Source organism: Eumetopias jubatus, unplaced genomic scaffold (genome assembly GCF_037043125.1).
Source record: "Eumetopias jubatus isolate StellerSeaLion01/CBP00866 unplaced genomic scaffold, mEumJub1_p1.0 scaffold_3, whole genome shotgun sequence".
Taxonomy (NCBI): Eukaryota; Metazoa; Chordata; class Mammalia; order Carnivora; family Otariidae; genus Eumetopias; species Eumetopias jubatus.
Genome location: NW_028274809.1, coordinates 48,675,683 through 48,690,517, shown reverse-complemented (window position 1 = coordinate 48,690,517; position 14,835 = coordinate 48,675,683).

Here is a 14,835-nt window from a genome sequence, read left to right as displayed (position 1 = left end):
CAAATAAGCTGAAGTTAATAGCTTTCCTCTTTAAAAAATCGAAAATAAAATGTCATAAATTATAAAATTCAAACTCTTTAACATTAACATTAAATTACCTGCCAGAATCAGCAGCCTAATAGCTTTATATTTCTTCAAGTAATTTTATGGTTGATACCATTTTTGAAAGTCAATGACAGTCTTTCTATATATAGTTTTAATGGTTACCTGTTTCTCTTGGAATTACATACAAGCATTTTTAAAATTCCAGAACATTTGATAACAACCGCATAGCAACATAAATTGACCCAAATATTTTCCTTCTTTTCTATATTATTGCAATTATTTGTAATTGCATAGTGAGATGTATTATTTTAGAAATCTTAACTGGCTCATTTAAAAGAAAGCAGCAAATTTTAAGTGGATTAATAATACTAGTGTTTGTGGACAAGATATATTTAACTTTTGTATATTAAGTTTCTTTGATATATTTATTCAGTTTATAAAAAGAAATTTATTGGCTTAGTTGAATATATGTGATGTTAAAAATACTGTGAAGTATTAATGAGTGATATCTGCTATCTTTTTATTGATCTTGATATTAAGTGCTTACCACTGGAGCCTTCTATTGATGTAAGGGTCATGTAAGCACGGCTTTTATTTCATTATTTGCTTTTGAGATATACTTTATTAAGAAGGTAAATTATATATATAAAATATTTTAGAAACTTTATAATAACATATATAAATATAAAACTTATACTAAAGCTCATTTATTGGTTATTATTACTACATAGCTTTCAGCTCACTGACATGGTAATATTTACTTTTTTTAGTAAAAGTTTTGTCAAAAAATTAATAATTTTGTCACATTTCAAAAAAAAAACAAAATATATTCCAAAACAAAGAGTTTAGTGCCAATATATTTAATGAACTTGAGAGGTGCCTACCCTTACTTCACTAATTTTATCCTACTGCATACAGTCAGAGGAATCCATTGACACAAAGGATATTGAGGTTGTTATGAGGACATAATAGTTTTTTTTCATTCTAGATGATTTAAAATTTTTTAATGTTAGGTTTTGAAGCACATAGTTACAGTTCATTGGGAGATTTTGTTATAATTTATTTGTACCATTCCTGGTATTTTTGCAAGCATTTTGATTGAGAAAATGGGCAATAGAATAATTAAAATATATTAAAATGTTTTTTCTCTAAATATAACCAAAATTGGAAGCATTCTATATTTCACCTTATAACAGAAACATACAAAAAAGTTAACATCGAAGGGAAATCAGAGTCTGACATATTAAATTTTAAAGATGTATTTGAAAGCTTACATAGGACATAATGCATAGGACCCTTCAATTAATTGAAAAATAATCTATGAGCATTTGAGGTACATTTTCTCAAGTAAAAAAATGTGATATCACAATTTATTAAATCACTTTTTCAATAATGTCAACTATATCATTGGTTTGTTTCATTCCATTCTTTCTTTTAAAGAATAAATTTAAGGCAACCCTCTTGGGTCCCCTCCCTTCTCGGGAGCTTTGTACTACCACTTTGCTATCACTCAATAAACCTTGCTTTGCTGCCCACCAAAAAAAAAAAAAAAGGAATAAATTTAATAACATGACTAATGCTTACCTTGATGTTCCAGAGTCCTAGACACACTATGCTTTACTCAGTCACACATTTGCTTGCTCATCAAGATTTACATTATGGTTGAAGAGGAAGAAGAAAACATTTTTCTATTTATCACAAGTTGGTGGAAGGCAAGTAAATGTAAGTGGAACTCAGTAACCAAATTTGGAAGAACAGTATAATCAGTTGCATAAGTTGAGAATTGCTGATTCCTTAGAGCAGGAAAGTAGGAAGAAAATTTGGAAAATCAGGCATGGTTGGTAGTGACCCCATATTAAAAAAAAAAATGTATTGGAAGTGATTTCTCTTTTGGGAGCCTTAGAATAAAAACAATGGCTTGTATATACCATTTGTCTAAAGGAAGTGCTCTATTAGAAACATTTTAGTATTAAGCTAATAAAATTAATTTGGATAAAATGATTCTACAGATCCAAAGGTCATTTATGTTTAAATAATAATAAGCCATATATAACGTGGACAAGTAAAATGTTTTAATTGAAGTAACTAGATCATTGAGGCATCAGCAAGTTTTACTTGTGTTAACCAAATAAATGCAATGATGCTGCCTTTCCTTCTCTATGTGTGTTGTCTATTCATGTGGCTCTGTATGCAGCATGTTTGTATATGTACATGCTAACAGATTAAATAAACAGTGAGTCTCAAACTATCATGAACAAATATCAAATATAACTGGAGAATATTAATAAGGAAACAAAATTCTGGCAAAAAAAATACTTACATTTTCCCTCTAGGCTCAGCAAATCAGTAATGGAACTCAAGGATCCGAACTGCAAACTAATGGTCAGTGTTTAGATGGTCATTAAAACACATTTTGAGAAACACTGTTTTAAACAGTGAAAATACCCCTGTCTTATTGTGCGTTGTAATTAAATGGTGGACTGAAAGCATGGGCATTTTTATTTTTCCAAGTGATTTTTATTTATTCTCTGTATATTTTTTGATTGCCTTAAATACATTCATGCATTCTTCTTTCCATCCATTTGTTCATCATATAGCTATTGTTTACCATGTTGAAGTAATTGTGCAAAGTACTGGAGATATATAAGACGGAGTACAATGCAGATAGTATGTTTTAGTTATCTAATGTTTATAAAAAAAATCCCTTCAAAGCTCAATGTCTTTAAAGACCAATTTTAATATCTTTCACAATTTTGTGAGCGATCCAGATACAGCAGGCTAACTTCTGTTTCATGCAGTGTCTGCTGGAGATGCAGCCATCTTCTCTAGGGCTTCAGTGGGCTAGTGTAATAACCAGCTCAGGCTTCCATGACAAAATGTCATCGACTGGGTGGCTTAAACAATGGAAATTTATTTTCCGTAAGTCTTTGAGGAGACAAGTCTGTGATTGGGGTACCAGCATGATCGGGATCCAGTAAGGACTCTCTTCCTGGATTGCAGATAGCTATCTTTGTACTATGCCCTTGTAACAGGACTCTAACCAGTCTTAAGGGTCAACTTGCTTCAAGCTTCTGCACTCCTTGGCTTGCCAACCTGAGTCCCTTGGTCTGTTGCAGAACTAACCTACTTTCTTTGAGATTTGCAGACCACCGGCCTTAAGGAAAGAAGGACCAGACTTTCCCATAAGATAAGGCCTGACCACATTTGGGAAAACAGTTGCTACTGATGCCACCAAGTCTATTCAGGGTCATGACAACATACAATTGCCTGGACACCAACTTCTGCACATAGTACCTCCAACTCCATTTTTCCATGCCTTTCTCTTTAAAACTCTCCAGCTTTACCTGGACAGGGAAGATAGTCTTTAGGAAGTTAGTGCACCATCTTCCCAGGGTGCTGGCTTTCTGAACAGAGCAAACTTTCCTTTCCCACCATCACTTGTCTCTCAGGTATGGATTTTTGGGTGGCCAGCAGCCACTCAAAGTTCAGATTAGAGTCTCTGGTAACATCCCTATATTACAGAGAAAGAGAGAACTATCTCTCTTCTTTTTCTTATAAGGCCACAGTGCTATCGAATTAGGGCCCCATTCTTATGACCTAATTTAACCTTGATTACCTCCTAAAGACCCTATCATCAGATAGAGCCAGATTGAGGGTGAAGGCTTCAAATATGAATTTGTTGGGGGGGGCACAATTCAGTTTCATAGCAGCATGTATGTCTAAGATGGCTTATTCACATATGTGACACATTACTGAGAATAACTGGAAATCTGATCATCTGGAGTACTGGGAAGACTGAGCTCTATTGCTCCGTGTAGTCTCAGGGCTTTTCCCTCTTCATACAGCATTTCCACCTGGTCTATCCAGGGTAGAAAGGGTAGATAGTCCTTTACATGTTAGTTCAGAGCCCCCAAAGTAAACAGCAAACCACTATCAGGTCTTAAGGTTTATGACAACTGGCACAGCATCCCTTCCACTTCAGTTTATATTTTAAATTGATTCCTAGGGCCAGTCAAGTTCAATGTTGTAGAGAAATATACAAGGTCATAAATAATACTAATTGGAGCCATAAAAATCATGTTTTTAAATATATATTTTATAACTGTATACAGTTAAATTAATTATAGGGTATCTTTAGCGATTTGAAAAAAAAATTGCATTGTGATGAATAAAGTAAGCAGAGTCCCACCGTGGATGGCTGGATACGGACAACTCTTGGAAGAAACAGTGTTTAAACTAAGACACGAGGATAAGAAGGAACTAATCATCTCAAGACCAGGTACGAGATTATTCCAGACAGAAGAATGAGTAAGCACGAGTTTCCTATGGTGAGAAGTAGTTTTTTGTAAGGCCCTGAACATCCAGTAGTAGACAAGAAAGACTAGCTTCTGAACTCCTGGAGTTTAAATCTAGTGGTTGTAAGAGACATTAAACAATTAATTATACAATTAGTGTTTTAATAACATTTACAAGATAATTAGGGGCTGTTAGAGCTCATATTTAAGTAATACCTGACTTAGTCTGAGGAATTGTAATCAACAAGTGATGAGGTACATCAGCTGCAATTTCAAAAGCCTAAGAGTGCTGGATGAAAGAGTGTTCATGAATTCCAAAGATTTTAGGCAATTCATTTGGCAACAAAATTTTATCTGAAATGATGTGAAGCTATTTTTATATAGCCTTTATTCATCTCAGTTAGTGTGAATATTTACACATATTACTGGAAAATTACCATTTTGAATATGTATATTGACTCAGACTCTGCTGGAAGTGTTACATAAATTAAAATCAAAAAGCTCCTAAATTCAAAAGAAACACAGATAACCTTAAGGTTTTCAGGTAAAGAGATGTAAAGTTATATTTGCAGGTTTTCCTGAGAGAGCCATTTAATGATATACTAAAACTGAACCAGGGCTGAAAAGGGTTGCATATAAGAAACAATGAGGGACACCTGGGGGGCTCCATGGGTTAAGCATCCACTCTTGTGGCTCAGGTCATGATCTCAGGGTCATGAGATCAAGCCCCATATCTCACTCTGCACTCAGCAAGGAGTCTGCTTGTCCTTCTCGCTCCCCCGTGCCCCTCCGCCTGCTCATGTGAGCTGAGCACACATGCTCTCTCTCTCAAACAAATAAATAAATAAAAATCTTTGATAAAAGAAATGAAAGAATGGGCAAAATAATCATGTAGAAGAATAATAAATTTGAAAGATTCACACTTCTCCATTTCAAAATTACAACAAAGATGCAAGCATCAAAACGATATGATATTGGCATAAGGTAGAAATATAGATCAATGGGAAGGAATTGAGAGTCCAGAGATACATCATTTATAGTCAATTGCTTTCTGACAAGGATTCCAAGACAATTTAATGAGACTTTTTGACAAATGATGTTGGGACAACTGGATATTAATATGCTAAGGAATAAAGTTGACCCTTCCCCTCTACCATATATGAAAATTAACCCACAGTGAAGCATAAACCTAAATATAAAGGCTAAAGCTATAAAATTCTTAGAAGAAAACATAGGAGTAAATATCTGTAACATCAGTTAGGCAAGCCTTCTTAGATATGGCACCAACAGCAAAAATAACAAAAGAAAAAAAAGATATATTGAATTTAACCAAATTGAAAACAATTAAGAAACTGAAAAGACAACTTAAAAAATGGGACAAACTATTTGCAAACAGATATGATAGGGGACTCATATCTAGAATACATGAACACCTCTTACAACCCAATAATAAAAACATAATTTGCCTAATTAAAAAAATTTGCAAAGTATCTAAGTACACATTTCTCCATAGAAGCTATATGAATGGCCAATGAGCACATGAAAAGATGCTCAACGTCATTATCCATTAGGGGAATGCAAATCAAAACCACAATTAGGTAATAATTCATTCCCACTAGAATGGCCATAATCAAAAAGACTAAAAACAACAAGATCTGGCAAGGATATGGAGAGATGGGAAACTCCTTCATTGCTGATAGGAAAGTAAAATGGTGCAGCCATTTTGGAAAACAGTTTGACAGCTCCTCAAAAAGTTAAACACAATTATCATATGACATAGAAATTTTACTCATATATATATAACCCAAATAATTGAAAACAGATACTCAAACTAGTACATGTATATGTATATTCACATTAGTCACAATAGTCAAAAAGAGGAAAAACTTAAATGGCAATCAACAGATGAATAAATAAATTGTATATACATAAAATGAAATATTATTCAGCAATAAAAAGGAATTAAGTATTGATACAAGCTACAATATAAGTGAAACTTCAAAACATTATGCTAAGTGAAAGAAGCCATGTTACAAAAGATTATGAGTGATTACATTTCTATGAAATGTCCAGAATACAAAACCCACTGAGATAAAAGGTAGGTTAGTTGTTGCCAAAGGACTGGGAGACGGGAGTGGGAAGCGACTGCTAATGAGTATGTATATCTTTTTTGGTAGATAAATTGTTCTAACATTAGATACTGGTATGGTTGCATAATCCAGTAAAAATAGTAAATACTAAGTTGACCACTCAAAGGGTGAATTTTATAGTATATTAATTATATCTCAATAAAGTTTTTTTTTAAAAAAAGCAATACAGGGAATGAAATTTAAAACTGTGTATGTTGGTAATTCTAAATAAATATCTATAAATCATTTTATTAATGACAAAATGGAGACATTTAAAAACGGGGTGGAGATTTGTCCTTTTAGCCCATATATGTAGAGTTTGGAAGCTGTCATCCCCATTTTGAAACAAGAAAAAGCCCAAACAAACTGAAAATCAAAGACTTTTCTCAGGTCAACCAGATACCTGCCTTTCAGGAAAATCCACAACTCTGAAATTTGAAGAGACAGGCACATCCAGAGAGACACAGAAATTTAGATCTGCTTACTTGGAGTCAAAACCACTGAACACATAAACTGGTAAGAACATTTAAATGTTAATTTTGACAAATTGCTGGAGATGGAGTGTGGCCCAGTGATAGCAAATAACTCCTGGAACTTTCAAAGACACTTCTGAGGATTTTTCTTCAAGCAACCTCACAGAGTGAGGACTTGAGAAAGATCCTCTCCCAGTCCTGACAGGGAATGGAAAAGCAACTATTGTGAAGCAAATTCAGATTCTTCTCCATAACAAAAGTCAACACTCCAGGGGAATGGACTTCACCAGAACACCTTTCTGAAACCTTATCCCAGCTGGTGGAGAGGCGTTCCTCCCCTGTCCAGGCACTCAGTGTTTTCTATCTCACTGAAGTGGGCTGGAAACAATATTGTCCACAAGGAGCCAGACTTCAAGGAAATAGACTGAGAGCAGCACAGCCAGTGAAAGGATTAGGAGACAGGAAGGGCAAAGCTATGCCACCAGTGAACCGCATTGCTCTGGGACACAGGCCCATAAAGAGACTTAATCATAAAAGATTATAGAAGGATCCTCCCTTGCCCTCATTCCATTATCACATCTACAAGGTTCCGATCTAATAACAGGGGGTTACAACTGCTATAAGAGAGACTCTCTGAGAGGCAGTACATTTGAAAGCCCTGAAGTCAAAAGAGAGAAACAAGGACACTAGCAGAATTTGGAGCCTCTGGTACCTATAGCTACAGCAAACATTCAACACAGTTCACCACCTACCCATATTAACATAAATCCTCACACTAAAGGCCTATTTGCTTCAGTTTGTCTTACCCAACACAACAAAACATTACCAGGTGTGCCAAAATGCAAGAAGAAACAGTCTGAAGGGACAAAGCAATCCTCAGAACCAGACTCAGATATGACACAGTTGTTGCAATTATTATATAAGGGAATTTAAAATAACTATGATTAGATATTTAGGCCTTTAATGGAAAAAGACAACATAGAGACGGTCAACGTAAGCAGAGAGGTGGAAACTTAGAGAATTAATTGATCTAAAAGTTAACTGTTTTTTTTTTTAAGAAGAAATAATAGTAACAATGCATTGGGTTACTTGTAGATAAATGAAATAAATTTAAAAATGTCCTGAACAGTGGGAGGGAGAAATTCAGAACACTTTTAAAATATCTGCATTATAGGGGCGCTTGGGTGGCTCAGTCGTTAAGCATCTGCCTTCAGCTCAGGTCATGATCCCAGGGTCCTGGGATCGAGTCCCGCATGGGCTCCCTGCTCGGCAGTAAGCCTGCTTCTCCCTCTCCCACTCCCCCTGCTTGTGTTCCTGCTCTCCCTATCTCTCTCTGTCAAATAAATAAATAAAATCTTAAAAAAAAAATCTGCATTATATGTGAAGTGGCATAGTGATATTTGAGGGTGAATTTAGATTATTAAAAAATGTATATTTTAAACTCTAGGACAACAACTGAAAAAAATTTAAAAAGTATAAATGAAATATATGTTAAGAAAGAAAATAAAATAGAAACATAAAATGTTCAGTTAAAACTAGAGAAGGCAAAAAAATGGGAGAAAGATATAAAGAACAAATTCAGTAAACAGAAGACAGTAATAGATTTTATTTCAACTATCTCAATAATTTTTTAATCTGAATTGAGTGCATGCATTGATTAAAAGACAAAGGTTGTCAGAGTAGATTAAAAAAATCAAGACTCAACTATATGTGTCCAGAAGAAATTTGGTTTAAATATGAATATTCACATTCTCCCTCTCTCTCTTAAAAAAAGAGGGGTTGGCTCAGTTGGTTAAACAGTTGACTCTTGATTTTGGCTCAGGTCATGATCTCAGGGTTGTGAGACTGAGGCCTACGTACAGCTCTGCACTGGGCGTGGAGCCTGTTTAAGATTCTCTCTCTCCCTCTCCCTCTGCCCCTCCCCACCCTGCATAGCTCTCTCTCTGAAAAGAAAAAAAAAAATTCAACATAGATTAAAAGTAAAAGTATGGCAACAGATAAAACACACTAAAACTAATCAAAAGAAGGCTGGACTGGCTAAGTTGAATTTAGACAAAGCAGAAAAACTATCAGGACAATTAGCAGAGAGAAAGAGGGATATTAAACAATCACAAAGGAGTCAATCCTCCAATAAGACATAACAATCCTGTGTATGTACCTAACAAGAGTGTCAAAATACAGGAGGCAAAAACTACTAGACTGGAAAGGAGAAACAGAGAAGTCTGATTGGAGACTTCCACAACCTGGCTAGTACTTCTCAAAACCGCTGGAAGTCATCAAAAACAAGGAGGGTATGAGAAGTGTCATAATCAAAAGCTGACTAAGTAAACATGATGACTAAATGTAATGTGGTACACTGGATGGGATCCTGGAATAGAAAAAACACATTAGATAAAAACTAAAGAAGCTGAAATAGAGTGTGGGCTTTAATTAACAATTCAGTGATATTGGTTTATTATCTGAGACAAATGTACCATACTAAGGTAAGATGTTAACAGTAGGGGAAACTCAATGGGGGAACTTGTACAACTGTCATAACTCTTCTGTGAATATAAAACTATCCTTTTAAAAAAAGTTTATTAAGAAATAAACTGTGGAGATAAAAATGTAGCATATCTAACTTTGAAAATGGAAAAGAAGATCAGAGTTAAAGAGTTCAGATATTCTTCCATTATTAAGAAGGAAGCTAGAAGTAGAGGTGGTAATAAAAAATATACTTTGCCTAATTAAGCATGCTACTTTAATCTTCATATTGGCCTGCTTTTCTACAAATGGAGGAGGAGATATACTGCTAAAGGAAGCAATCTCAGCACTTGTGTTCTGAACCCACGTGTTCCCAGTTTCTCCCAGGTATCCCCAGTGATCTGAGAGCACTGCCTTTTATTGCTACCCTAAACTACTTTCTGTTTTCATGGGAAGACATCATTCCCATTGCTGCTTCCAGTAATAATAAATAAAAGAGCTGGGGTGAGTATTTGGAAATGAATTGCCTAGAAGCTCCTATTGCAATGCCAAAGCTCTCAATCTATTGGTTTCGCCTAGAGCCCCTCTCCTCTGGCAACCATCATTCTGTGACACAGAACACACTGTGCGGTGCTTTTACCTTCTGGGGCAATCCTCTGTCATTCCATTCTGGTATAACTTTGCTTCTTCTTTCATATCTCATTTTCTTTCCATTTCATGGACTCCATACAGTTTCTGTTCCCTCAAGAACCATATTTATTATTTTCAAGTGCTATTCTCTCTCTCCTTCTCTCTCCCCTACAACTATCTGTCTACCTAGATACTTATCTTCCATGCATCTATTATATTGTTGACAATTTTCCCATGATTTTTGGCATTTGTTGTGGGAGGGAAAGGCGGGGGGGCGGGCAGTGTTTGAATGCATCATTTGGAAACTGCAATACTTTCCACACAGTTATTCACATTTGAGTTGTTCTCTCTGAGTGGTGCCTCTGGAGCTTCTGCCCAATGGGGCATTTAGCTTAAATCAATATTTTTATAAAATGCAGCTTAGGTTGCATGAGCTTTAAAAGACAGGAAAACAGGAATTGGCAATTGGGCAATGTTATGTAGTAAGGAGCATTACTAGTGCTCATAAGTGACCCTGATCCCATCACAATTTTGTTTCAGGACTTTTGATCTTTTAACAGTAAATGACTCCAATAACAGATCAGAGTTGGTCATAAGCAGAAAAAGGAACCTTATTAAACTATTTACAAAATATATAAACAATAGAAGTGATATACAAATGGTATATAAAAGCAAAATATAATATTTAGAAAGGTTTTTAGATGACATTTATTTTTCTATATCAGTAATGATTAAAAGTGTATATTTACTTAATAAACTATCAATAAAAATTGGAGTTAAAATACTGTCTCTTCTAAATTAAGGAATTAGATAAGTCAATTACCCTTCTCTGCTGAATATCTATGTTCTCCAGAGCTTCTAAAAGGCTCTGAAATAATCAGTAGGATGATTTATCTCAAATTAGACACATTTTTTTCTTTTGTTTTTAAAACAAGTGAATTCATATGGTTTATTCTTTATGAGATTACATCACTAGCTGGGAATTCAACTGTTTATTTGTCAAATTGCTTGTTAGGGAATCTCTTATATTTTTCTTCCATATATATCTTGAAAATCTCACTATTTATAAAAGAGTGTTTATGATACAATAATAAAATGTCAACACAACTATTTCTTACTTGCCATGATATTTCTTTCCTTAAAATAATCCACAGCCTTTATATGTACCTATTTTTATAGGATTCTGATCCAAACCAATCCAAAGTGCCTGGTTACTATTACTAATCTCTAAGAGGTAATAATTTCTCAATGATTACAAATGGATAAAAGCATTATTAATTTTTAATATTCTTCCTTAGTTTGAATATTACTGTCATTTCAGTTTTCATACTTGAAGATTGCCAAAATAAATGATTAATTAAAAATATAAATATTTAATATTACATTACAATGCATAAAAATATATGACTAGGTGTGAAAACTCACATTAACTCATATACGATTTTTATCTAAAATGACCCAGTATTAATAAGTGTATTACTTGAATCAATGAGATAATAAGGTCAAGGACAAAATTTTATTACAAGATTAAATTCAGGAGCTATGTTTCTACATAAAGCCACAGGCAATCCTAACAACAAACTGCAATAGAAAGTGAAGTCATTGATTACATATTCACGTTGATTTTAATAGCAGTCCATTCTCAGAAAAAGGTGTGTCAACATGTCAGTAATGATACAAAGTGTTGGATATTGATGTAAATGCATCACCTCCGCAACAAAACAAACCCTAGCACAGTGTCTTCCAAATACTGAGATGGCAAACTTATATCTCCACATTTAAATTTCATTCCAATTTTTCTGTTCCTACAATCCTAATTCAAAAGATAACTATCTCTTACCTGGACCAACATAATTTATCTCCTAAAATGTGATCTCTTACTTCTATAATGCTTCTTTACACTTCTTCTGAAAAGTCAGTATCTGAAAAGCAGATATTACAACCAAAAATACTTTTGAATCATGCTAGACTCACCAGAAGCTTTTAATAATGGCTTACTGATGAAAGCAGTGGTTCAGAGATCTGGTTACACTTTAGAACCACCTGGGAAACTTAAAAACAGCAGTTAACAACAACAAGAAACAAATGAAAACCAGTAATGCCTTAGCCCAATCTCAGAAATTTTGGTTTATTTGGCCTGTGGTGGAGTTCATGCAAAGTACTTTCTAAAATCTCCCTTGCATGATTTTAACGAGAGTACAGGATTAAAAATGCTGGATTTGAGGTTCACGTTCAAAATCCTTAGAAATATAATGTTCTTTGTAACTATTTTTACTGTTTAATTGCATATCATATACTACTCATACTCTCAACTACAACAGGCTGCTCACGATCCCAGAGTCTAGTCTACTGTTTTCTTTGGACGACTTGTTCTCTCCAGTTTCTCCACTGCACCCCAAATCCGTCTAAAGGACCAGTTTAAGACTCATCACGATGAAACACGATTGAATCACTTTTATCTGCTTCTTTTAAAAATCATTTATTATTAATTTATCTACTTGTTTGTGTTTATATATTTCCTAATTGATTGCAAAATCTATGGTGCTTAGCATAACAGCTTGAGTTCTGTCAGTATTTCATTTTATTTTATGACGTTGATTGGGCTTAGCACAAACCTATTGGTATTACAAAAATCAGATTAGCTTGGGTTTTCTTAATTTCTGTCACACACATATATTGCCTTCTCAATATATGCATTATAGAAGCAACAAGTGTGGTATCAAAAGGGTTGTTACATATTTTTAAATGTTGAAAAAATCTTCAACTAATAGTAACACAATTACACATGGAGTATAAATTTTTAGCATGAAATCATTTCCCATATGACTATATTTGGAATATCAACCTTTATATAGAACAACTGCCTTTTAAAAAGGAACACTTAAGACTCCCCTTAGTAGTGGTGGATTATATGGTCAGTTTTTCACCTATTTATATTCCACCAAATCAGTGACTCATGCTTCCAGAGAGGGAAAAAAAAGAATAAAATTTTAGAAACATATTAGAATGAAATATATTTTAAATTTGTTAGTGTTCTCTGGGCACCTACCATTTTAAAGAAAAGCTTATTCAAGGAAGACATTTGTCTACAACTGTTGGGTAATAGCATTTTATAAATCTCAGTATAAAATCAAACTCATTTTTAAGTAGCTAACATACAAAGTGATATATTAACTTTAGCCTGAGGAGTTAATTGAAAGCAATGAAGCAATCCTAAAAATTCCAAATTTTTAATATAAGAGAAGTTAAGTGTCTGCCTTCAGTTCAGGTCATGATCCCGGGGTCCTGGGATCTAGCCCCACAGTGGCTCCCTGCTTGGCAGGGAGTCTGCTTCTCCCTTTCCCTGTGGCTCATGCTTTCTCTCTCTCTTTCTCTCTATCTCAAATAAATAAATAATTTTTTAAAAGATGATTTAAAGTTCATTAGAGCATTAAAAAAGGATTGTCAATTCAATAGCTCTAATCTCTCAGATAAAAATATTTTTGTTCTTTTTTTGACATTTTTATCAGTGAACTAATTGTGCAAAAAGCTTCTTTCTTGGCCTCCTCCACTGGTATAACTAGCATTATCTAGCAGCTTCTCAGGAAAATATATCAATATAACATAGGCAGCTAGATACATTTTGAAAACCCAAAATACCTGAGTCTTTCTACAAATAGGGAAATACCCTTATATCATTACTGTCTGCTTCAAGAAAGTAGAAATTAAAAATGAAAGAATTCCTTTCTGAGTACAAAACTATAAAATCAGTATTTAGTGGATCAAAAAATGTTATGCAAGACTAAAAGAAATGTAAAGAATATTTGGCCATGTGACTCAAATGAAAATTGTTCAACATCATTATTATGTGTCAACAAAGAATTTGAGCTAAAATGAGGTGTTTGCAATAGGAAAAAAGATTTTGAAAGACATCTAAGAACCGTATGTTGGCAATATTTTCTAGCCTTCACTGGATAGTGGAAAGGCCTCCAACTCAAGAACAAAAATATTAGTTGAATATGGCAAGCATATTCCTAAGATAAAAATAACTGTTACTATTTTAACTTCTTGAATTTAGCTATTAAGATCATTCCTTCAATTAAATTACCTGATTTTTCCCCATGTTTATAAACTAAATTGTAATTAAAACGTAGCTATTAGTTTGTAGGTTATTATATGTCACCTAAAGAAATGTATGACTTCTTATTTTATATTCTGCCATATACTTGAAATTGCAAGGCAATGAGTATTGAAGTGGCTTCAAATTGAGCTAACATTTTTTCACTAATTGCTATTTTTTATCAGGCTAAAAATAATAGTCGAAGTCTTATCCAAGACCATGCTATACTCTCTCTCTGAGTCCAGGACCCTTGAATATGGCAATATTCTAAAGGCTCTCTGAGTCAATACTAATGATAATAGTGGGAAATTGAATTAATAAATAGTATTGAGAATAAAAATAAGACAAAAAACTGATGATGAAAATTTAAGTGAAAACAAATTCTCCATAGGAATACTTTTTGTAGTGATATCACAGGGTCAGATAATTAAAAGAACAAGACTGCACAGGGAATATTCATGCAAGGCTTTAGTAAAGGTAAAAGATATGGAACAACAGGAAAAAGAAAACTCAAGTAATAGTAGAAACTCCAAAATTTCCAAACACAGTCCCCCAGGGGCCTTTTTACATCACACAGGTCAACTTTGGTTTTGGATTATGAATCACCAAGTTATGTGCAATATTTCTCTGATCCAGAGAGGCCCATACTGGAGTTTACTGAGGGATCTTTTTATACTCCACTTGTCACTTGGCTAAAGCCA